The sequence below is a fragment of the Halichoerus grypus genome, chromosome 2, assembly GCF_964656455.1.
Source record: "Halichoerus grypus chromosome 2, mHalGry1.hap1.1, whole genome shotgun sequence".
Lineage (NCBI taxonomy): Eukaryota > Metazoa > Chordata > Mammalia > Carnivora > Phocidae > Halichoerus > Halichoerus grypus.
Window position 1 is genome coordinate 25,379,820 of NC_135713.1, and position 24,661 is coordinate 25,404,480.

At 46.4% G+C, this 24,661-nt stretch overlaps 1 long non-coding RNA gene across 2 annotated transcripts; it reads left to right on the forward strand.

Annotated features, from left to right (window-relative positions):
• The first annotated feature begins 13,619 nt into the window (after positions 1-13,619).
• LOC144381063 (uncharacterized) lies at positions 13,620-22,805 on the forward strand. Of its 2 annotated transcripts, XR_013445506.1 has the most exons (5): positions 13,620-14,132; positions 14,903-15,111; positions 16,359-16,665; positions 22,131-22,248; positions 22,752-22,805. It is a non-coding gene; the product is annotated as an uncharacterized LOC144381063 (long non-coding RNA). The 2 variants fall into 2 exon arrangements; XR_013445507.1 differs by lacking the exons at positions 22,131-22,248; positions 22,752-22,805 and adding an exon at positions 19,626-20,106.
• The last annotated feature ends 1,856 nt before the right edge of the window (positions 22,806-24,661 follow it).

A 24,661-nucleotide genomic window follows, 5' to 3' on the forward strand; every position in this document is an offset into this window, starting at 1 on the left:
TTTCTCAGCTGTGACATGGATCCTGTGTGGGCACTATTCACCCCAGCAGGCTCCACGGCACCCTCGGGAGGCTTGGGGGCAGGCAGGTCAGATGCAAACTTGGGGCTCATGCTGCCTGCCATGCTGTGAGTAATAAACTACGCCTGCTGGGGCTGGTTGTTCCCTTACTGTCTATGACCGTGTGGCAAGTCAGTAGACCTGGGGGCGCCTGGGTGGCTCAATCGGTTAGGCGTCTGCCTTTGGCTCAGGTCATGATCCTGGGACCCTGGGATTGAGCCCCGTGTAGTTCTCCCTGCTCAGCGGGGCGTCTGCTTCTCCCTCTGCCTGCCACTCCCCCTGCTTGTGCTCTCTCTCTCTCAGTGTCAAATAAATAAATACAGTCTTTAAAAAAAGAAGTCAGTAGACACAGCAGCTGCAGAGTCATTGCTGTTTAGGGACAGCTTGACCACTTGTTGCAGACCCTCAGAGGGGCTTCAGGCTTCTTCCCGGGAGTTAGACCTTCCCTGTGTATTCAAGGCAGTGGCTTCCTCCGTTCTCACGCCTGCCTCCGAATCCCTTTGCTGCCGTGCCTCCCTTCCGTTCTCCTCCTTTACCGTCAGTCAGCGGAGGTGTTGGGTGTGGTCAGCAATAGATTATTAATGTGTGTGCTGATTACCTAGTTGGACCAGAAACTCCATTTGCAATTCAATGTAGACGGAAGAAATAATACAGAGAGGTCTTTTTGAGATTTTCAGGAGCCTCGAATCACACAACATTCAACTAGTAAATTGCAAAGCATATTGAATGATGAAAAGGCATATTTTTGCTGATTGCAAAATCTCTCTTTTTTGCATGGCTCCTCAGATTTTCACCACAGGGATCAGCAGAACCTTTTTTTTTTTTTTAAAGATTTTATTTATTTATTTGACAGAGAGAGACACAACGAGAGAGGGAACACAAGCGGGGTGGGGGGTGGGTTGGGAGAGGGAGAAGCAGGTTTCCTGCGGAGCAGGGAGCCCGATGCAGGGCTCGATCCCAGGACCCCGGGATCATGAACTGAGCCGAAGGCAGATGCTTAACGACTGAGCCACCCAGGCGCCCCTCAGCAGAACATTTTGAAGACGAGAGGCTGAATGGTATTTTTCAGCAGCGTGAAGAAAGCGAGGCAGGGGAGACAAGATGCCCTCCACTGCAAATCTGTGGATTGTTTTCCAGAACACCGTTCACACATTCCTGTTCCCAGGGGCTGGAGAAGCCTTCAGTTACCAGACTCCTGTGCAGCTAGGGCTCCTCAGAGCACTCATCCAGTGAGTCTTCAGGGTACAAATGAGGCCCTGGCTGAGGGCTAGGAGACTGTGTTTTCCAGAAAGCATCATAGTGGAGGTTTTGACTCTTCTGGAACAACAGTGATGGGGTTTCTATTGTTTAATATCTGATGTCATCGCATGGTTACTGCTAAGTTATACAGCATCTTTGTATTAACTAGAGAACGATACCTAATGCAGCCTAAAGCACTTTAATTCCAACTGTCAAAAAATTGTCATTAGGGGGCGCCTGGGTGGCTCAGTCAGTTAAGCATCTGCTTTCTGCTCAGGTTGTGATCCCAGGGTCCTGGGATCGAGCCCTGTGTTGTGCTCCTTGCTCAGCGGGGAACCTGCTTCCCCCTCTGCCCCTCCCCCTGCTTGTGCTCTCTCTCTCTCTCTCTCTCTCTCTCGTGTGCGCGCGCTCTCTCAAATAATAGATAAAATCTTTTAAAAAATTGTCATTAGGATACTGATGCCTTAGAATAAGACACCATCTGTTGGAATTGTAATCAATGATCTAATACGCCTACCAAGTGAATAGCACACGCCCTGGGGTTATAAAGAGAATCCTGACTGTGATGCTATGTGGTCTGCAGTGGTTAACAGCAAGGTTCTTGTTAGCTTGCAAGGATGCTTCCCTAATCCGACGCCGCTTCCCTCCATAGTCCTCTCAGAAAAGCATCAGGCTACCTGATACCTTTAATTAATCCCTTTCTGCCTAAACTAACTAGAGGGGGTTCTTGTCAGAGACTCACAACTCTGATCAATACAGACAGAAAACAGCGAAGGTAGCAGCAGTGAGGCAGAGAGCGGCAAAACAACGTGAGTCTTTGGGTCTGCAGGGAGGAAAAGAAGGTCTCGGGAAGAGAGACATGATCTTCCCCTTAGCTGCTAGGAAGACAGGGTGACTTCCTTGAAAAGGACTCGTAATCTACATATATAGGGGAGGGTTATAGGTTCAATAGAGGAGAGAAAATACATTTATTTGAAAAAATGAATGTGCTAGATATTTTAAATCAGCAAACTATCTCTTTATATGATGCCTTACACTTTGCAGGGTACTAGTTGAGTGATTTTGACATAAATAAACATATTATCCCACTGGTTACCCCTGTGTTGGAAAGGAAGTAGCTGTCCGATCCCCGCCACGAACTGGTATGCTGATGAAGCCCAGACACCAAGTCTGGAAGGATGTCCATTAGAAGGTTCACCAGGCTGAGGGTGGGGGCTGCTGGAGATCTGTCCTGTTTCATCAGCTCCCCTCCTGGTTTTCCTCACTGGTGTGGAAAATCTCAGCTTAGAACTATTTGAGCCAGATTGCTTCTTCTTCCCTTGCTATCCACCTTTTAGTTATCTTATTTCAGGTCAAAGCAAGGTGGAGGAAGGACCAGGTCTTTGATTTTGTCATCAGCGTGAACACTGTATCTCCACTCTTAGCTGTGTCTTCTACTTGCAGACGGAAGACATATGGGCCCCTAAAAGATAGCAAAGAGACCCCTTGCCCTCATTTTCTGCCCCCTTGGATTTCTTTCTTTTTTTAAAACATTTATTTATTTATTTGAGAGAGAGAGTGAGCAACACACACACACACACACACACACACACACACACACACACACGTGGGGGGAGGGGCAGAGGGAGAGAATCTTCAAGCAGACTTCCCAAGGGCTCAATCCCACGACCCGTGAGATCATGACCTGAGCCAAAACCAAGAGTTGGACATTCAACCGACTGCGCCACCCAGGCGTCCCTGCCTCCTTGGATTTCTTATCTCCTCTGCTTCTCCACCATGGCTCTTCCTTCCCTTACCCCTTTTGCCCTCTTCCTCAGTTTGAATTCAGTACCCCAGCCTCATCTGGTTCTTTCTGGATAGATCTGGGGCTTTGGGCCAGGAGGGTGCTGGGCAAGAGGGCAAGAGAGGCCTCTGGGAGGGACTGACCTCGGGAAGTGGCAGAGGAAGGTATCTAAACCTTTGACACTTCCCAGTTTAATGAATCTTTAGGTGATTATGTTAAGAAGTATGGCTGTCTCCTTCTGTTATTCTAATCTATTTTGTGTTCAACCCAGGAGGAGGAAGGGCACAGGAGGAAAAAAAAAACCCTTTCCTGCCACATATAAAATATTGCAGATGTTAGCTGATGATTACAAAGACAGTAAAGCAGGCCAAGAAGCTGTTGGGGGGAGGGGGTTTGCCGAACTGACTGTTGAGGGCAGATGCTCTGGAGGATTAAATTACAGAGAGTGAGGTTGTCGGTGCCATTCCCCCGCCCTGCTCAGTAGGGCTGGCAGCTATTTCAAGTCCGTGGGAAAGAGAGAGTCTGCACTATTTGCCTTTAGGAGGCACTTTATTTTATTCCTTGTTTTGGAAAATGATACCCACCTCTGCATGTATGTGGGTGCCTTTTTTATGAAGTGTTACTCGGAGATTCAAAATACGGAATAGTGCTGGACTGGGCATGTGTGCATTTTGTCTCTCTCTCTCTCTCTCTTTTTTTTGAGATTTTACTTATTTATCTACAGAGAGAGAGAGAGCACACATGAATGAGCTAGGAGGGGGGAGGAAGGAGCAGAGGGAGAGAGAGAATCTCAAGCAGGCTCCATGCTCAGAGCAGAGCCCCATGTGGGGCTCGATCCCAGGACCCTGAGATCATGACCTGAGCTGAAATCAAGAGTCGGACGCTTAACCGTCCGAGCCACCCAGGCATCCCATGGATTTAGCCTCTTCTGCAGCCATTTCCCCCTCCTCTGGCAACAGCCCTACGATTTGTGTGGGGAACACTGTTCTTCGCTCTCAGTTTCCATAATCAGTGAGACTGAACCCCACCTGACCCGCCCCAATTCCAAGCTGGCGCTTACATCGACATATGCCGTCTGTCACAGTGAATGTACTGGGGTGTCTGTGTGACTTAAGTTTGGGATGATGAGAGTCAGCCCCAGAACTTTGCTGTCACTGTGTGAAAGTGGGGCTTGCCTTCTGCTATGGGTGCTGAATGGATGGAATATAAGTCTAGAGCGGCTCCTGGCTTCCTCTGTGAAAGCTTGCTGGAGAATGAAGGCCCGTACAAGACATCCAGTTGTGTGATGAAGAGAGAAGGTTCCTGAGAACGTCGTCTGAGTGTCTGCATCCAGCTGCAGCTGAAACTGGTACTGCCCCAGGACTTTTCCTAATGTGCGCCCTGAAGTCTTCCCTCCTTCCCTTGATCTACACCATTTTGCATTTGAGTCTCTTGTCACTAGCAACGGAAAGGGTCCTACCTAGTCCACGTGGCTCCAGAAAGCTCAGCAGGTTCGTCGTGGTTGCCGTGTTGGGCAGAACAAAAATGAGGGCGGCTCTGCCTTGGCCTCTGACGCTGCTCTTGTGGTGGAGGAAGCTTGCAGGTTGCTTTCCAGGGCCTGCTGGACTCAGAGTGCACAGCTGCCTCGGAGAAAGCCTGCCGGCCAGGAGTTAGCATCCAAAACTCAGCCAAACGATCCACATGCTCAGTTCCGTGCTATTGTCTGCCAAGGACACCCATGAACGAAAATGAATGCACATAATAAGGGTCTGACATGAGTTCAGAAAGCCCCAGTTCCACGTGCACCCACGTGAAAAAAAAAATTTGTTCTCAGACCCCCTGGGAGAGACAGCTCTTGGCTCACTGACAAGAGCTGATGTGAAAATGTTCCTTGAGTGGAAGGCAGCAGCTGTGAAGGGTAGGGGCAATGGGAAATACTTTAGTATTAATTTGTTTGTCCAGCAAACATTGATTGAGTGCCTTCTATCATGCTACGGATAGAAACACTAATAAAAGACAGAGTTCGGGCTCTCAAGAAGCTTGCAGGTAGGCCAGGGAATCAGGCCCGAAAATTGATGCAGAAATGTAATTAGTGATACTTCAAATGGAAATAATGGAAATAATAAGAAGGTGATGCCCAACCAACGGTGCCCATTGCTTCTTCCTTAATTCATAGAATCCTGATTTTATTCGAGGAGGCAAGATGCTCAGGTAGGTGGGCCCCTCCCCAGGCTCGGGATGAACCATGATAGACCCAAGCCAGCGATTTTGGTAGGCATCAGAATCACCCTGGGGGAGCTTTTCAAACACAGAATCCCAAGACTCACCTTGGGTTTCTGAGTCACTAGGTCTAGGCGAGGCCCAAGAATTTGTATTTCCAACGAATTCCAGGTGATGCTGCTACTGCTGGCCCGAGTCCCGGTCATCGAGATCAAGCATGGTCGCCTGGTTGGACTGTTCTGGGCTTTGGGTTAGGGTGGGGCACACGTCCACGTTCTGGCCAATGAAGTAGCAGGAATCCTCTGCCTTTAGTGCCCGCGGTTCTTGGTCACGGCGCTTCAGAGAATGAAGGGGTAGACCGGACGAAGAGTGGTGGGCAGCAAAGCAGAGCTTACTGAGTGATAGTACAAAGCTCCCGGAGAGGGAGGGGGCCCGAAGGGGTTGCCACCGGAGTTTCTAAGTTTAGGGGTTTCTATGAGCTCTTTTGCAGAACTATCTTCAGCAATCAGGCTGTGCTGAGTCGTGCCAATCAGGGCTTTGGTCACGTATCCGTCTACCTATTAGGTTACTGTCTACGTGCTGAGGGTCTTTTTGCTGACATCTGGGGGCTTATGTCTTAACTGCCCCTTGCCGGTGATAGTGATGGATGCTTTGTGGTTAATTGTCTTATTTTAGGACATTTTGCATTAGTCATTTCTGCACAGGTTGCAAAGCAGAATGCTAGTGCGCTCCTGTCTAAGCTCCAAAACAGGATGTTAGTGCTGTTTTATCTTAGCTGTCCTGACTCCATAGTTTCTTGTTGGGGTCCCTGACCCTGACTACCTAAGTGTCCAACTAACTCCTAACAAAGTGAAAGGGAAAGCCTATGGAGAAATTCCAGGAAGAATGTTTACTTCCTGGGAAAAAGTGAGTTGAAAGGAGGCCTGCCCTTTCATCCAACTTTGGAGTTACGTGAGGAGATGCGGTTTGCATGTTCTGACTGTGTGGACATGGCCGGGAGACTTGAAAAAGTCTCGACCCAGAGCCCTGACATGGTCTGGAACCACCCACCTTCAGACTCAGCTGTGTGAAATAATTAAATGATATTCCCATTTTCATTTAGAGCTGGAAATATTCCAACTGATTCCGAGGGCCACTGATCTGAGACTGAGTGGGATGGAGTATCAGGAAAGACTTCCAGGAGGAGGTGAATCACTCTTATTTCCCAGTGCTTCAGGAAGAATGGCTCCCATTTGTGCTTTGGCAAAATGACAAATGATTACACTTTATAGACTCACTATTTTACAGAGTTACTTTTGAACTGCCTAAAGGAGGAAGGTGAAATTTATCAATGCCAAGGTTTTACTTCACATATAAAAAACTGTGTGGGAACAGAGAATGAGGAAAGCATTCAGTCTACCTGTGATAGAGTCAAGGAAAAATTTATGTAGGAGGTGACCTTTGGGCCATGCCAATTGACGGCTGATGCCAGGTGGAGGAAACGTATAGTGCTAGAGTCTAGTGTGTAGTATGTACTCATATGTTTGTAGGGCTTACGTGATTTTAAGAACACATCAACCAGGGGCGCCTGGGTGGCTCAGTTGTTAAGCATCTGCCTTCGGCTCAGGTCATGATCCCAGGGTCCTGGGATCGAGGCCCGCATCGGGCTCTCTGCTTGGCGGGGAGCCTGCTTCTCCCTCTCTCACTGCCTGCCCCACCCCCCGTCCCCGGCTTGTGTTCCCTCTCTCGCTCTCTCTCTCTCTCTGTCAAATAAATAAAATCTTAAAAAAAAAAAAAAGAACACATCATCCAGAGGAAATGGCACAGACAGGACAGAGCTTGGTGTTTCTGGGTAAGAGCACACGCTCTGATATGGTGACCTAGAGGCCGTACAGGTTGGATTGTGCCATGATATGAAAAAAGTTGGAGAGCATCGGATTAGATAAAATTAGAAAGCAAAAATCAAGGATGTCACTTAAATCAACCAAAAAAAAAAAAAAAGGACTATCCCAACTCTCAAAGGCTTCTGAAACCCAAGCCCCTGAGACTTCCCTGCCTCTGGTGGGGGGTGGGGAGAGGGGAAAGGGGAAGGGGTAGAGGGGAGGGGGGCCTCCCTCTGAGGCCAGCCCCACCCCCTACTGAGCCAGTCCCTCCCTTGGAGGGGGAATTGTTTCTTTGTTTCATGCCCTACTTGTCATTTTACAATGCCTGGTAACCAAAATCTAAATACAACATGGCCTGGGGTGGAGCAGAGCAGGGTGTAAAATGAGTCAGGAAATCATAGAAGATGATCATTTGTACAGCACGCTAGGTTAAACAGAGGAGACTGCTTACAGCTGGGGGTGACCGGTCCTGGGGCTCCCTTCACCCAGCCCCACCCAACGACCACAAGGACAGGTGGACCAGTAGCTCCACACATCTGTAACCCATTGCTTATTTACTTAGAAAAGTCCTGATGACCTATCTGAGAATGGATTTGAGGATGCTTAAACAAGCATGATGGGATACAGTTTTAGTTTGGGCTGAATTTAGGGAAAAGGGTGCAGTTAAATGCTAGCATGGACAGGAGAGTTTGGCTTTTCTCTTTTTCAGCAACGAACATAGCTTTTGAAATGATGTAAAATAATGCCCATTAAAACCCTTCAGAAAACTGTAAATCAGGATTCACCTTTGGTCCCAGGACATAGGCGCCTTAGACCCACTGCGGAGGGAAGAAAGATGCTTCAAGTTTATACTAAGCTGGGGGTTCTAATTATTACACCCGACAAGAGATTAATTTCTAAAATTAGATTTTTCTTGTGGCTGAAAGCAATCAGAAAATGTTTTTCTTTTCTTAGAGTAAGTGGTAAACTAGTTTGCCCAGGTTTCATTCTGGACAAACAGTTAGCAAGAATTAGCCCCACAGACCATGTGGTTCCTGTTGTTCAACATAGAAGTTACCCTAATAAATGACTTCAGGGAGTGATAAGTGCTATGACGAATAATAATAGTTCACATGAGAGATGATGAAGATAAGAAATAAGGTATTTGGGGGAAATGGAGAAAATTGCTTTAAAAAAGGACATGATGGGGTGCCTGGGTGGCTCAGTCGGTTAAGCGTCTGCCTTTGGCTCAGGTCATGATCCCTGCGTCCTGGGATCGAGCCCCGCATTCAGCTCCCTGCTCAGCAGAGAGCCTGCTTCTCCCTCTCCCTCTGCTGCTCCCCCTGCTTGTGCTCTGTCTCTCTCTTGTGTCAAATAAATAAATAAAATATTTAAAATAAAATGGACATCATTTGGGGTGCCTGGGTGGCACAGCCGGCCAAGTGTCTGACTCTTGGTTTCCACTCAGGTTATGATCTTAGGGTCATGGGATCGAGCCCTGTGTTGGGCTCTGCGCTCAGGGCAGAGTCTGCTTGAGATTCTCCCTCTCCCTCTGCTCCTCTCCTGACCTTCACGTGCACTCTCTCTCAGATAAATAAATAAAATCTTAAAAAAAAATAAAAATGGACATGATTTAGTAGCAGATTAGGTGTGAGAAGTGATAAAGAAGGAAAAGTCAAAGATGGCTCTAAGTTTTCTAATTTGGGGGATTAGGTGGATGATGGTCCCAATACCTGAAATGAGGAACGCAAAAAGAGGAGCAGAATTGGATGGGGAGAGGAAGAAAAAACTTTTGTTTTGGACTGAGTTTGAGGTGCACGTTTCCCAGGAAGGCCAGAGCCCAGGAAACAGTTGGAAATCGTCTGGATCTCAGGTGACAACTCAGACAGTATGGATTTTGGAGTTTTCAGGACACAGAATGCAGGGGAAACAAGGCTAGATAAAATCCTGCAGAGAAAAAGAGCACAGGGTGAGAAAAGGCTTGAGGAGCCAACATTTAACAGTTAGCAGAAGGTACCAAAGCTACCGCGAAGGAGCCAGTAGAAAGGGTAAAGGAAAGAGAGGGGCACCTGGCTGGCTCAATCATTCTTTTAAATGTGGATGTGTAGTATATCGTATTGCATTTTTCTAAGGAATGAGGCTGCATACCTTTTCTTATGGCTATTTGGATGTCCTTTCCTATAAAGTGTCTAGTCAAGTGTCCATCTTTGTATTGAGTTAACAGTCTTTTCTTTTTTAATTTGTAGGAGGTTTAAAATTTTTTTAATTTAGTTACTACACCAATGCCATACCATATTATACTATAGTCTTGTAATAAAACTTAGTAATGATAGAATATGTGCTCCCACCATGTACTTTTTAAGAGTGTTTGGCTATTTTTGGCCCTTAGCATTTCCATATACATTTTAGAATCAGGTTACTATTTTCTGCAAATACACCTATTGGGATTTTCATTGGGATTGCATTGAGTCTATAAATTGATTTGGTGAGATTGACGTATTTACAACACTGAAACGTCTAATCCATGAGCAATGTACATACTTCCATTTATTTAGGTTATCTTCAATTTTTCTCAAAGTTCTCTAGCCTTCTGTGCAAAAAAAAAAAAAATATTTTTTAAGATTTTATTTATTTATTAGAGAGAGACAGAGCACTGAGCTGGGAGGAGAGGGAGAAGCAGGTTCCCCTCGAGCAAGGAGACTGATGCAGGGCTTGATCCCAGGACCCTGGGATCCCATGACCTCAGACGCTTAACCGACTGAGCCAACCCAGATGCCGTAGCATGTGACTCTTGATCTTGGGATTGTGGGTTTGAGCCCCACATTGGGTGAGAGATTACTTAAAAATAAAATTAAAAAGTTAAAAAAAATTAAAAAATTAAAATTAAAATTAAAAAATTAAAACTTAAAAAAATTTAAAAAATAAAAAAAAAGGAAAAGAGCACATGGTAACCACACCCCTTACACAGGGAGTGAGGGAGGATGTCAGAGCCATACAAGCTCTCCTTTCAATAGTGCAAACAAGTTAAATACTGGTGATGACTGATCTAATAGTCATAATGTGCTGTTCTTCATAGCACATCAGCTAACACACTTGACCCAGTGATAAGATGTGGCATTTGAGCAATGGATGAACTTGTAGAATCCCACCTGCTCTTTTGCCCACTGATTCCTTAAAATCAGTGACTTGACCCTGCAAAATAATTAGATAGAGTGGTTTTTGGACCAAGGTCCAGAATGAAGTCAACTGTTGACTTCTGGATCATTTATCAGATCCAAAATGCTTTCACATGGGATAAAAGGCCCCTCCTGCTCTGACTACTGATTCTTTTTCTTTTTCTTTCTTTTTTAAGATTTTATTTATTTGAGAGAGAGAGACAGAGACAGAAATAATGACAGAGATAGTGAGAGAGAGCATGAGCAGGGAGGAGAGGGAGAAGCAGGCTCCCCACTGAGCAGGGAGCCCGATGAGGGGCTCGATCCCAGGACCCTGGGATCATGACCTGAGCTGAAGGCAGATGCTTAACTGACCTAACCACCCAGGCATCCCTACTGATTCCTTTTCAACCTTGTTTTTCACAGTTCCTTTCTGTTTACCTTACCCTTCAGGCAATCCGTTTACTCCAATGTGCCAAGTGCCCCCTCACCCCTCATGCCTTTCCCTGTGCTGTTTTCTCAGCTTGGAGTACCGGTCTCCAGCCTAAAACCCTTCGTCAACTTCCTTTTGGTCTTAGAATAAAATTCAAACATGATCATGTATGACCATAACCTTGATTCTTGATAAAGAAAACCAACCCCCCATAAGGAAGTTTCATGTTACCTCAACTGCCAATTAGAGGAAAAGCTGAAATCTTGAGAAAGTCCCGGCTCTGTAAGTTTTTACCAGTGTGTTCCATCGATAGGTAATGCATCCATTACCTGTCACTGAAGCCAGCTTTTTGAATTTGCTAACTTATAATCATATTTCCCTTCCTCTGTGTAATAACATGACATCCTTCTCCCTGACCTCAGTTTCATGACCCTTCCCCTTCTTTTCCTGAATGTCACAAAATCTCTCCTCCCCTAAATGTCACAGGACAATTCTCAGCCAGGTTCTTGAGTGTATCTATGTTAAAAGAAAACCTGTCACATCTGTTTTTTTTCCCCAAATCTATACCTTCAGTTTAATCCTGAGAAAACATCAGACAAACCCAAACTCAGAAACATTCTACAAAATACCTGGCACTCTTCAAGAGAAATACGAAAAGACAGAGAAACTTTCATAGCCCGGAGGAGATGAAGGAGACAGACAAGTGACAAGAGCCAAGGTGGTGAGGCCCACAGGAAAACAAAAGCTGGGAGTCGGAGTGCAAATCCCACAGTCCCCAAGGGCAAGAATAGTGCTGCTTCTCCAGCCAAAAAGGAAATCCTGAATTTCCTAATCCTGGATTAGGTCCTGGAATAGAAGGAATCATTTAGTGGTAAAACTGGAGAAATCCAAATAAACTGTAGTTAATAGTACTGTACAATATTAATTTCTTATTTTTGAGAAATGTGCCATGGTATGAAAGATGTTAACATTAAGAAAGCTAAAAGAACTCCTATAAATAATTTGACATATTAAAATTACTAAGGTGTGAGGGCCACCCAGCTTCTGACTGGTGAACCCTCCCCTTCTTCCTTCCTTAGTTCTTAGTAAATGACAAGTACTGACATTAAATTCTAAGTTCCACACTACTTCTATGATCTTATCCCATGCCATCTTTCCTTTGATTCATTTCACTCTAGCCTGGGCCTTCTAGTTCCCGGGACACCAACCTCCCCTGCAGGGTCTTGAGCTTGTCATTTCTTTTACCTCTCAGCTCTTTCCCCTGCTTCTTTGCAGGGCTGGCTTCCCTCCTTCAAATCTCAGCTTAATGTCTTTCAAGGAAGGAGAGGCCTGTCTTGACCAGGTCTCCCATCGATCTGTCACAGCATCTTTGGTATTTTTCTTCATTACACATCATCACAATCCGTAATGTATTGATTTATTTACAGATTTTCTCTCCTCCAGAATGTTTGCTCCATGAGGGCAGAGACCTTGTCTATCTTGTTCTCTGTTCTATTGCCTGCCCTGAACACAGTGCTTTGCCTGTAAGAATTGCTCAACACATATCTGTTAAGGGAATGTCAAAGGGTAATTTTCCAAGAGTTGAAAACATGATGCTCATCAAACATACAGTGAGCATGTGTCAAATATTTGCTTAATCCATTTAATGAAGGAGCCAGCAAGATAATACAGCTGGTCTAAGGAGAATTCTAGGAACAGAGTCAGGAGGCACGATGAGATAAGTTAGCTTGGTTAGAGGTAAATCTGGTTAATGTCCTAAAGGGCAAGAAACTGTAACATTTGGAGTTACCTTCTCTTCTGAATCATTTGCATCTCTAATGGACAAAACCCTACAAATTAACAGGTAACTTCACAGAAGCTGGGCCCCAATGATAATAAGTAATAAGTCAAACAAAGGTACATTCTTTAGAGGAATAATGCTTGGGTAGGTCTGCTGGGCAATGCTCCAACATGACATTGGAAGGACATGGAATCATCTTTTTGCCTTAATTCTAAGTATTGGACAATTAAAAAAAAAAACAAAAACAGAATGAATGAACAAATTGAAAATTTCCAATTGAAAGGGGGGTGTTCAATGAGTCAGGGAGCAAGGCAGCAGCTACCTGCTTTGAATTTGATTTGCATTTGACCAGCATCATTTGACTTAGCATCTCCTTCAGGAGTCAGCCCATGTGTCACCTTCTCTGGGAAGTCTGCCTCCAGCTTCCGCTCACCCCTGGTCAGGCAAACTGAGGGATTCAACCTCGTTATTGAGACAGTGAAGTTATCCAAGCCCTAGATTTTTTCCCCGAGACGTGTGTAGCCCTGCCTTATGCCAAGACACCTTACTCCTGTTGTATCCCTTTGCTTCCCAGGCCATATTTTTGTTCTGTGGATATACACGAGACGTCCCCTGGGGATTCCCAGAAATAACTGAGGTGGGGTAGGGAGGAGACTTGGAGGGTGCGATCCCCCATCCCTGCAATCGGCAAGTGAGGCCGAGGGGTCAGGACAAAGTAATCAGAAATATAAAGAGGACCTCGTTTGTATTATGGCTGGTGAAATCAGCGGCACACTGGTCAGACAAATATCAGAGCTATTTCTTCACTGCTCTCTGGATCCCATGAGATACTATTCTGCAACAGGTCAAGAGGCCAGCCTCCCCCGGGTATCTTTCTCTAGTTTTAGAATTTATTCGGGGGGATAACAATCTCTGGGACCAAAGTCCTGAGCATCGAACCACGGACTATTCCAAGAAGAAATCATTTCAAGGCGAATAAAGACTCAACTCAAGCTGAAAACAGTCCCCTTAGTATATCAGAGGGGACCTTTAGGCAAGTGGCATCTTGCCAGCGAATCGACTCTAAGCAAATCTGTAGCAGCCCGGAGGTGCTGGAGGGGAGTTTCAGAAACAGTCCGCGCTGGGAGGACAGTGCAACAGTTGACAGGAATTGCCTCACTCCCACTTGGAGGCTCATCCTCTGCAAATCTCTCTGCTCATCTCTGCGGCTTCACAACAGCACGCAGGAATCAGAGACGGTTACATCAGGAGATCAGGAGATCAGGAGACCCTGGAGACATTCTAGTCCATCTCTTTGCGCAGCCGAGGAATCCGAGGCACAGAGAAATGAAAGGATTTGCCCCAAGCCACACAGTGGAGAACTGTGAACAGAACCTGGATCTCTCGTTCAAGTATTTCCAATCCCTGGTCGCTTATGTATCAGCTAAGCAGGAGACGTGGCGACACGCGGCTTTGCTTTCCTGCCGATTGAACTCTATTCCTGGTGCAGAGCCCGAGCTTCAATCAACAAACAGTAGGAAGAGAGACGTGGCCCGCGTGCGGGAGCGGCACGTGATGGGCCGTTGCAGACGTCATTCGAGGCAGTGCCATGGCAACCAGCATTCACGCTGGCCCCAGACGGGCCGCAGGCTTCGGGCTTCGGAGGGTAATTAAAAATGGCTTCTCCCTTGCTGAGCAGAGTGCTCCGGCCTCTGTTTCCCCTGGAGTGAGTGGCTCTAAAGTATACCGAGCCCTGCCTAGTGCAGCTTCTTTACCGAAGATTGGGCGTGGGGTGTCTGTGCGTGTGAGTGCGTGTGGTTCCAGCAAGAGAAATAGACTCCAAGCCTCGGGAATCCCCGAGAATGACTATGTCTGGCAGTATATGGTTTTGCTTCCTCTTAGACCGATGCATTGTTTCAAAATGTGTTCCCTGAACACTGACGTCCCAAAGAGGTGCCCTAGGCGGTGAGGGGAAGGTAAGGGGGAAGGGCACCTCCGCAGCTATCTTTCTTTCTTTCCTTTTTTTTTTTTTTTATGGCTTTATTTATTTAAGAGAGAGACAGAGAGCACGACCGGGGGAGGGGGCAGAGAGAGAAGGAGAAGCAGGCTCCCCGCTGAGCAGGGAGCCCCAATGGGGGGTTCGATCCCAGGACCTGGAGATCACCACCTGAGCCCAAGGCAGACGCCCAACCCACTGAGTCACCCAGGTGCCCCGACTATCTTTCTTATATACTGCAGGTTCTGCTGCTACCAATTAATAGTACATCAATTGTCAGCCGCGGCAGTGGACCAGGAGGGGTCCTGGGTGACCACTGAGATGCGGAGGCTTCCTTGGTTTTAACCTGAATGTTCATGTACTCGGCAACACAGGACTCCTCAAACGACCATCCGTTCTCCCTGAATATGTGCTTTCCTCTTCTTTTTCTGCGTTTCCAGTTGGGCACCTGGGAATACAGACCTCCAGCTTCCCTGACACGTAGGCATGGGCCTCAGACATGTAAGGCCTGTTCCACTGAGTAGACGTGCCGCTTTCCTGATGTGCCCTCTCCCGGGCCTTCTCCTCTTCCCTTCGCCTGCTTATAGTGTGACAAACCCCCGTGGGCCATGAGGATGAGGGCCCCACCACAGGAATGGCAGAGCAGAAGGTACACTTTTTTGATCATTCACAAATATTGCTACTTATTTTACCAGTACTAAAAAAATAAGGTAGGAAGTACTCAGTATGCTAGATACAGGAAGCCTGGTTCTGAATGAAGCTCTTGAACCTGAACTGCCCTACTAGCCCTCTATTTTTTTTTTTTTTCCTTACGTAGGCTTCACACCCAGCATGGAGCCCAACACAGGGCTTGAACTCACAACCCTGAGATCAAGATCCTAAGCTGAGATCAAGAGTTGGATGCTAAACTGACTAAGCCACCCAGGTGTCCTCTGCTCTATTTTTTTTTTAATTCTTTATTAACAGCTGAATCAACATCCTATGATACCCCCACACCCATCATGCTAAAAGTCATGCTAAAAGTGTTATTTAGGATGTTTTGGGGTACAAGTAACAACAAGCCTACTGAAAACAGTTTTAAAACATAGGCATTAAAAAAATGATGTCACTTCAGGGGCACCTGGGTGGCTCAGTCAGTTAAGCGTCTGGACTCTTGATTTCAGCTCAGGTCATGATCTCAGGGTCATGAGATCAAGCCCAGTGTTGGGCTCCTTGCTTAGTGGGGGGTCTGCCTGAGATTCTCTCCCTCTCACTCTGCCCCTCCCCCCCACTCACACTCTCTCTAAACAAACAAACAAACAAACAAAATCTTGAAAAAAAAACCCAACACAAATTTATTCTCTTACAGTTGTGGAGGCCAGAAGTCTGCAATCAGTTTCACTGGACTAGTGTCAGTTGGCAGGGCTGGTATTTTCTGGAAGCTCTAGGGAAGAATCTATTTCTTTGCCTCTGTTAGCTTCTGAAGGCTGCCCACATTCCCTGGCCCGCGGCCCCCTCCTTGAGATGCTGCAACATCCCATCTCCTGCAGTCAAACCCCTCTCGGCCTCCCTGTCCTAAGGACCCTTGTGGTGACAGTTAGGGCCCACCCAGAAAATTCAGGATAACCTCTTATTTGAAGACTCTTAACTTAATTGCACCTGCAAAGTCCCTTTTGTTAAATAAAGTAAGATTTGCAGATTTCGGGGATGAGAACATGGATACCTTCGAGGACAGTTGTTAAGCGCCCAGGCTCTTTCTGTTTTCCTGCTCTGCCACTCTCAATGTTTTGGTGACATCTCCCTTCAGGATTTTAAAAAATTAATTAATTAATTTTAAAATTCCAGCAGGGTTGACATACCATGTTCTATTAGTTTCAGGTGTACAATATAGTGAGTACAAATAAGTGAAACCTTCAGGGTTTTAAAATCACTTTGGGGCTCCAAGCATCACATCCGCATGAGGCCTTGTCTCCAGCAAGAAGAGAGGAGTGTTCCCAGCCTGTCTCTTCATTTATCAAGGAGGACCTGGTTTCCCAGAGGTTCTCAACAGAAGCCACGGCAAGTCCCAGGAGCAAGGACTGGGTCACCTGCCTGTGCTCGAGCCCCAAACAAGGCTGGTAATTTGCTAGTCTCTGCAGCAGGACGTGGGGGGCTGATGCCGAGAGGGAGAATGACTGCGAGGTGGGACCTCACTCTGGAACGTCTTGCTGTGGATTCCACAGGCGTGAGTACCACTGAGGAGCCCTATGTTGCCAGGCTGCCACAAAGGCAAATGTGATGGCATGGATGGAAGAAAAGATGTTTAACTTGTGTGTGTGTGTGTGTGCGTGCGTGCACATAACACACAAAATCATCAAACATAATGTTGAACGACTATGGGCACGAGACATGAGCTCTTTAAGGATAATGTGGGATAATCGAGTTGTCTTTCCTTCATTCTACTGACACCTGACTCATGTTTTCTGTGACAGACTTCTCCATCAAGGGCTGAAGTTACAAATATGAGTAAAAAAAGTCTCTGGTGTCAAAGAGATCCGGGATAATCACGAGAGAGACGATCTAGTGAAGACACAGTGTCGCTCTGAGGGAGACATAAGATGCTGGGGTGACGCACAGGGGTGCTTTATGAAACCCAGTGGCTGTCAAGTTTTATGGAAGCAAGACGTGAAGTATCAGGAGCCAGAACTGGCCGGTGGTCTCTCACTTTCCTAGCTCATAGTTTCTTCCCTCCGTACCTTCTCTCTTTCTCCTCTCTGCCTGCGTGACTGCAGTCAGACGCCCTACAACCGATGGGCTCCCCCGCAGTTGCCTGTCCCACCGAGGTGTGGCGAGGTCACAGTGTGACATAGTGTGGCTGTAGCCATGCTAGGAGGGCTGTAAGTGCAGGAGACCCCAGTACGTACCTCTGCGAGATGATGAAAAGAATGAGGAAGTGCGGGGCAGGCTGTAATTTGAGGTGGTGCTTGTAATTGGAGTCACTTATGTTAACGGTCTGTACCCACTTTCAGACAGCTTGTTCCACTTCTTTGAGCCTGGAAAAGAGGGAACAAAAATCATGCTGGGTTTGGAGGAGGGGGGAGCAGCCCACTGCCGTCCCCAGGGAGCCCTGAGGCAGCCTTGGAGAGGCTCGAGGCAGGTGCGGGGAGGTGCGGCTGGCACAAGGCCAGCCCCTGTTGTTTTTGGGATTAAGTAGGAAAGGTTCTTGCCCAGAAATAACAGAGCTGGCGAATGTGTGTGGGATTTCCTTCTTGTGCTCAGCAGGTCTCTCCCTCCATGCTGGTCTCACCTCAGGAAGGGGAAGTTGGGGTGCCGTTGCCCTGGCAGGCCACTCCTAGTCCTGGAATTCCTTTGACACTTCCACTTCCGTAAACAATTACTGGGCAAATGCTGTGAGTATGAAATCGTCTTTCTGGGGTAGACATTTCTGGTCACACAAAGACCTGGAATCTTGAGGGAAGCTGCCCTTCCTCACTGGGGAAGGAAGGGGTGGAAACGGGGACCCTATCTTAGCCGTTATTAGCGGGCATTTTCCTCAAAAGCTAACACATTTTTCATCTTGACCTCAAATTAAAAACAACATTGGTAAGAATACTTGGGTAGGAGATGCAAAGGCTCATCTTGTTTGAATACAGAGCATTTTGCCCTTTTCTGCGGCCCCAGGAATACCTCACAGGGACAGGCCTTCACGGGGTTCACACTCCCCTCCAGGGAGGGAAGGTGAAGCAATGTTTTGAAAAGTGGCTTCTCCTTTCCCAGGAGAAAGTGGGTCAAAAAGAGAATGGCTGCTTCTTCGTTGTTCTTGAGACTCTAGTTTTGAAGGGTCAGGGAGTTTTTTTCCTCCTGGCCCATTAGAGGCAATTTTGAGGAGAAGAAAGAAAATGAAGAACGCATAAAGAAAATAGGATGTTTGAGGGGGAGAAGCTGGGGATTCTGAGGAGAAAAGGTGGAGGCAGTGGTGAGAGGTTCTGCTGCCCTAGAGGTGCCATAGGAGGGCCCCCAGAGGAGGGTCATTTGGAAGCTGTTCTTGAGTTGAAGTCGCCCCAGCTTTCCTCTGTGCCTTGTGCAATTTTCACTCCACATTCTGGCTTTCTTTATTTTCTATAACAACCGAATTCCAAGTGCCTAATCCACTGGGGCTTCACACTCAGTACCCCGGGCATTTATTTGAGTTTAAATCTGCATCTGTAGGGCTTATGAACGCGGAAGTGTGGCGATGGGGGCAGGGAGGGTCCATTTGATCTTCAGGTCATCTGTCCACGTAGGTGTCTGCCAGGACTGTCCCTCCAACATACCAGCTGATTCAGGTTGCTCCTGGGATGCCCCTCATTCCTGTCCACTTGGTTCCTGCAAGTCCCACGGCCTTTCCCGTGTTACTCCATTCTTAGTCTTGAGGGCAGCGGAATCCCCCTGAGACATGAACTTCTCTGCAGCAATTAGGGCACAGAGCCCCAGGCCCTGGGCCTCAGTGACATCTGAGGATACTGGTTGTCCATCCCTCTTTTTACCCAGCACAAAGCAATTTTTTCTGGAGTGGAGAAGTGCCCCTCCTCCAATCCCACTTCCAAACATCTGGCCCTGCCTGACTCTTCTCAGTACCACTCTGGGCTTTAGGCGTCTAGAAGCCACAGTCAGGAAGAAGTCTGCCTGTCTGTCCCCCTCATTCTCTTTTGCTTTTGCCCTCCCAAATGGCAAGAGGCATGAAATAGATTTATGTGCTGGAAATGGGTAAAGGAGAAAAGAGAGAAAAATGGAAAAAATTAGTTAAGGGTTCAAAATATTATTCTGCACACACATAGGTGGGAACCTCATGTCATCTGCCCAGAACTAAACCAGTTTGTACATCTGGAGTCAGAATCACCCGTGTGCTTGCTGAAACTATAGAATCCTGTCCCCCACCCAAAGTCTGCTGAATCAGAAGCCTTCCAGGCAATTCTCCTGTGCACTACAACTTGAGAGTGTCCTAGTCCCAGCCTCAGTCAAGTCATCTACCGGGTTTTAACATCGAGTTGTGCTTGTTCCCAAGCTGGTTCTGAGCACTTCAGTGCGTGTTCAAATCACGCAGGGATCTTGTTAAGTTGCGTGGTGGGACCTGAGATTCTCCATTTCTAACAAATGCTGCTGCTGGTGGAGGACCACATTTTGAGTGGCAGAGTGCTGCAGAGTCTATGTTGCTATGCTTTGCAGGCCTGTGAAGCTGTCTGTCCTGAGACTTCGCAAGTCCCTGGTGCCGCGGTTTCCTTGAACTGGGATCGGAAATTGCTGTACATTCATGGATACCGTGCTTTGTTGACTGGGCTCTACCTTGTGGTCATCTAGCCTCGCTCTGCCTCCCTGTCCCCCACTTCCCTCCCCTTACTGACTCCTACTCCCACCCCCACTCTGCTACGCCCGCTCTGCCCTAAGGGGCAACCCCACTACCATGCCCCGGTCTTCCTCACCCTCTGGGCCTCCTCTGACTATAGATAAATAGCTGGAAGTCTCTAGAGAATCTTTAAATTTGCCGATATGACAAAGTCCTTTCTGTAAGAAAAGGGGAAGTAAAATTTGAGCAAGCAAATAAAGGTGAGTCAGGAGTTCTTTCTCTTTAGGTCCATCCTCAGTGGGAAAGAAATTACAACTACTGACACTAGCCTTGACTTTGAAAGATGAGCTGAGTCTGAGTCTGTGGGAACTCCTGCCCCTTTCTGGGAGGTGGAGGGTAAAGAGGAACCTTAAACTTTCTTGCATGGCATGTGCTTCTCCCTCAAGTCCTTGGGGAGTAGGGAGGACAGTCATAGAATGTAAGAAGTGGCGAGATTCTTTTCTGCATCCACGGAGAACTTCTGTTGTTCAAACTAGCATGGCTTCAATCTCTGTTACCTAAAATAAGGAAGCAGGCCTAAGGTAGAGGAATAGGGAAAAACTGACCTGTGGTGCGCTCCAGACATGGAGAATCATTGGTCACATTGAAAGGTCTATGGTTGGAGTGAAGCCAGTAATGATCAGTGGACTGGAATGCCGATGGATCCAGAAGGAGAGCCCTGACCATGTACCTCCGGACCAGAGTGAGATCCCCTAGGCCTGGGAGGATAACCATGGAAGTCATTGGCCCTGTGTCCAAAGACAACACTTCTCAGGGCAGTGCACCAGGCAAGGGTCTGCGGAAAGCTCCGTCAGCGTCACCCAGAGCAACTGAGTAACAGCAGTTCCAATGCTGGCCCCAGAGAGGCTGATTCAGCAGGGCCCACTGAACTATATTTTAAAAAACACTCGTTAAGGCAGTTTATACATACAGTCAGGTTTAGGAACCAATGCCTTAGTACTCGATTTGCCAAATTTTTAGCAGAAAGATTCATTCATTAGGTACTTACTGAGCCACTGTTACGTGTCATGTATTGTTCTAAGTCCTGGGCAAGCAGTGGTGAGTAAGACTGGTGATGTATTTGCAGAGCTTCAAAATATGAAACAGATAAAAATGAGGAGTGAATTTTTCAGGAATTTTAAATATTTATATGAAATGTTCAGGGACGCCTGGGTGGCTTAGTCAGTTAAGCGTCTGCCTTCGGCTCAGGTCATGATATCAGGGTGTCCTGGGATTGAGCCCTACATTGGCCTCCTTACTCAGCGGGGAGTCTGCTTCTCCCTCTCCCTCTGCCTGCTGCTCCCCCTGCTCGTGCTCTCTCTCAAATAAATAAATAAAACCTTAAAAAAAAAAAGTTCAGAATAAGAAAATCTATAGAAACAGAAAGTAGATTAGTGGTGGCCAGGGACTGGGGGAGGGAGTAGGGAGTGACTGCTGATGGGCAAGGGGTTTCTTTTGGGGTGATGCTGATGTTCTGAAACCAGATAGTGTTTCAGCAACACAATTTTGTGAATATACTAAGACCCACTGAATTGTACACTTTAAAAAGGTGAATTTTAGGACATGTAAATTATATCTCAATCTAAATTTTTTTTTTAAAGATTTTATTTGTTTATTTTTGAGAAAGAGAGAGAGAGTGCACCAGCAGGGGGGAGGGGCAGAGGGAGAAGCAGATTCCCCGCTGAAACAGGACGCAGGGCTCGATCCCAGGACCTGGGATCATGACCTGAGCTGAAGGCAGCTGCTTAACCCACTGAGCCGCCCAGGCACCCCCTAAAAATTTTTTTTTAAAAAGAAGCAACCACAGACAATAAAGCCAGCCCATGGGGCGCCTGGGTGGCTCAGTTGTTAAGCATCTGCCTTCGGCTCAGGTCATGATCCCAGGGTTCTGGGATCGAGCCCCGCATCGGGCTCCCTGCTCCGCGGGAAGCCTGCTTCTCCCTCTCCCACTCCCCCTGCTTGTGTTCCCTCTCTCGCTGTGTCTCTCTCTGTCAAATTATTAAATAAAATCTTAAAAAAAAAAAAGCCAGCCCATGTTCTGTGTCTAAGAACTAAGACAAAGCTCAGAGCCCTTTGTGCCTCAGCTAGGACTCACAGGTGGCCACAGAAGGGGACCCAGGGTTCAGATGACAAACTTGGCCAGGCCCAGGATTGCCTTTCTTTGCCGGGGTTTGAAGAGTGTATCAATCTCTCAGACAAGAGGGATTGGCGATGAACCAAAGTATGCCTGTTACACTTAAAATAATTCTTGTTTCTGGGCCTACATTGTTTATATATGTTTGTATTCAAGCCATAGGAATGGTATGTTAATTTTCAAATACTTAATTCATTTTGCTATTTTTTCAAAGACCCAGTTCCAGAAGCCCATTCCGGTTGTCAGAAATTCGGTGCCAGGTCCTGGTACCGTGCAGGTCGGTGGTCTTGGGGACTAGACGTAACTCTCCACGGAAGCCCGCCAGACAACAGGTACACAGGCCTTGATCGCATACATCGCCTTGATTGAGTCTCACAGGCTCCTGTTGGGTGGGTGAGGAAAGTATTTTGAGGAGAAGCAACTTGGAATTTACATGCTGTATGAAAATGCCTTCGGGGGACAGAAGGTGTTTTTAAGCATGAAACGTTTGGATCATCGATGGGAGAAAAGGCCTGCCAGTGAATCGCAGTTCCACTTTCTGGCTCATCACTGCCTTTGGGTTTTCTCCCTTGACTGGTTCTGACAATGTGCCATGTTACAGAATTTGTCACTCTTGCTTCTGAGCTGCCACATTTGCTCTGCTGCACATCTGGGGTTACTGCGGAAGGTTTGCAAAACCCATTAACAAAAATCTTTTGAATTTGCCTTTAGCATTTTGCAGGCTCACCAGCTGTTTGTTTATGGTCTCTAGGAGATTGTTTTGCACATTATCAATGAGTAGCATGCAATTACATTATTATTATTATTATTTTTTTTTAATTTCTTTATTTGACAGAGAGATAGCACAAGTAGGCAGAGTGGCAGGCAGAGGGAAAGGGAGAAGTAGGCTCTCTGCTGAGCAGGGAGCCCGATGCAGGGCTCGATCCCAGGACCCTGGGATCATGACCTGAGCCGAAGGCAGCTGCTTAACCGACTGAGCCACCCAGGCGCCCGGCAATTACATCATTATAATGGCAAGTATAAATGGAATTCTCAGTAGGGTGTTTCTGGGAGAATAGATGTACTCTTTCTAGTCCTAGTGCCCTAAAGAGACTCCATAGTTAGACAAACCAATGGCTTTAGGGAGATGAGGGCCCCCTGGTCATGTTGCCAAAACTTAGGGCTTCTAGCAATCCTCAGGCCATTAGCCAACAAATCTCAAATGTAGATGGCACACCAAGACTGAGGTTTGCCAAGAAGACCCATCTGAACCTCTTGTTACCCGTATTTTTGATCCAAATTATTCATGACAAACCTCCCTTCTCCTGGAATTGACACTGAATTAAAACGATCCCAATGATCTGGATGTAATTAGAACCTCATTTGTTCATGCATTTTTTAACAACAGCTTTTATTGAGATATAATTTACATATCATAAAAGTCACTCTTTTAAAGTGTACAATTCAGTAGTTTTTAGTGTATTCACCGAGTTAGAATCTCTCCTCTTGAATTTTAGAACATTTTCATCACCCCAAACAGAAACCTTGTGCCTGTTAGCTCTCATGCACTCACTGTTCCCTCTCATTCCCCCCTCCTCTTCTGGCCTCTGTAAACCACTCGTCTACTTTCTGTCTCCATGAATTTGCCTCTTCTGGACATTTTATATAAACAGAATCATACAGTATGTGGTCTGTTGTTACGGACTTCTTTCAATTAAACTAATGTTTACAAGGTTCGTTCATGTTGAAACATGTATCAGTACATTCATTCACTTAAAAGTTTTTTAATTGTGATAAAACCCACGTAACATAAAATTTATCATCTTAACCATTTTTAGGTCTACAGATCAGTAGTGTTAAGTATGTTCACATTGTTGTGCAACCCATCTCCAAAACTCTTTTCAACTTGCAAAACCGAAAATCTATGCCCATTAAACAACAACCCCTCATTCCCTGCTCCTCCTAGCTCCTGGCAGCCCCCATTCTACTCTCTGAATCTATGAATCTGACGATTCTAGGCGCCTCATATGTGTGGAACCATATAGTATCTGTCTTTTTGTGACTGACTTATTTAACTTAGCATAACATCCTCAAGGGTCATTCACATTGTAGCATGTGTGAGAATTTCCTTCCTTTTTAGGGCTGAATAATATTCCTGTGTGTGTGTGTGTGTGTGTGTGCACACGCACTTGTGCGTAATATACAAATCACATTTCGTTTATACACTCTTCTGTGTTGATGGACACTTGGGTTGCTTCCATCTTTTGGCTATCGTGGATAATGCTGTTCTGAACATGGGTCGCTGCTTTCAGTTCTTTGGGGTAAATACTCAGAAATGGAACAGCTGGATCATAGGATAGTTCTGTTTTTAGCTAATTGAGGAGCTCCCCTACTGTTTTCCATGGCGGTGTACCATTCTACATTCCTGCCAACAGTAGACAAGGGTTTCAATTTCTCCTATATGTCTCCAACATTTGATATTTTTCTGTTATCATTTTTTTGACAGTAGCTATCCTGGGGGGGGTGTGTGGGGTGGCACTCCTTCATTCTCAGTGCTAGGTGGGTGGGAAGAGGGGCTGTCAGTAAGGGAAAAATATAAACAAGATGATAGACATAATCCTTGTTTCATTCTTAAAATTCAATTAGGGAAGTAAGAACATAATTTTAACTTTAACATTTTTTAAAAAAGATTTTATTTATTTCTTTCTCAGAGAGAGAGAGAGTGAGCACAAGCAAGGGGAGCGGCAGGCAGAGGGAAAAGCAAGC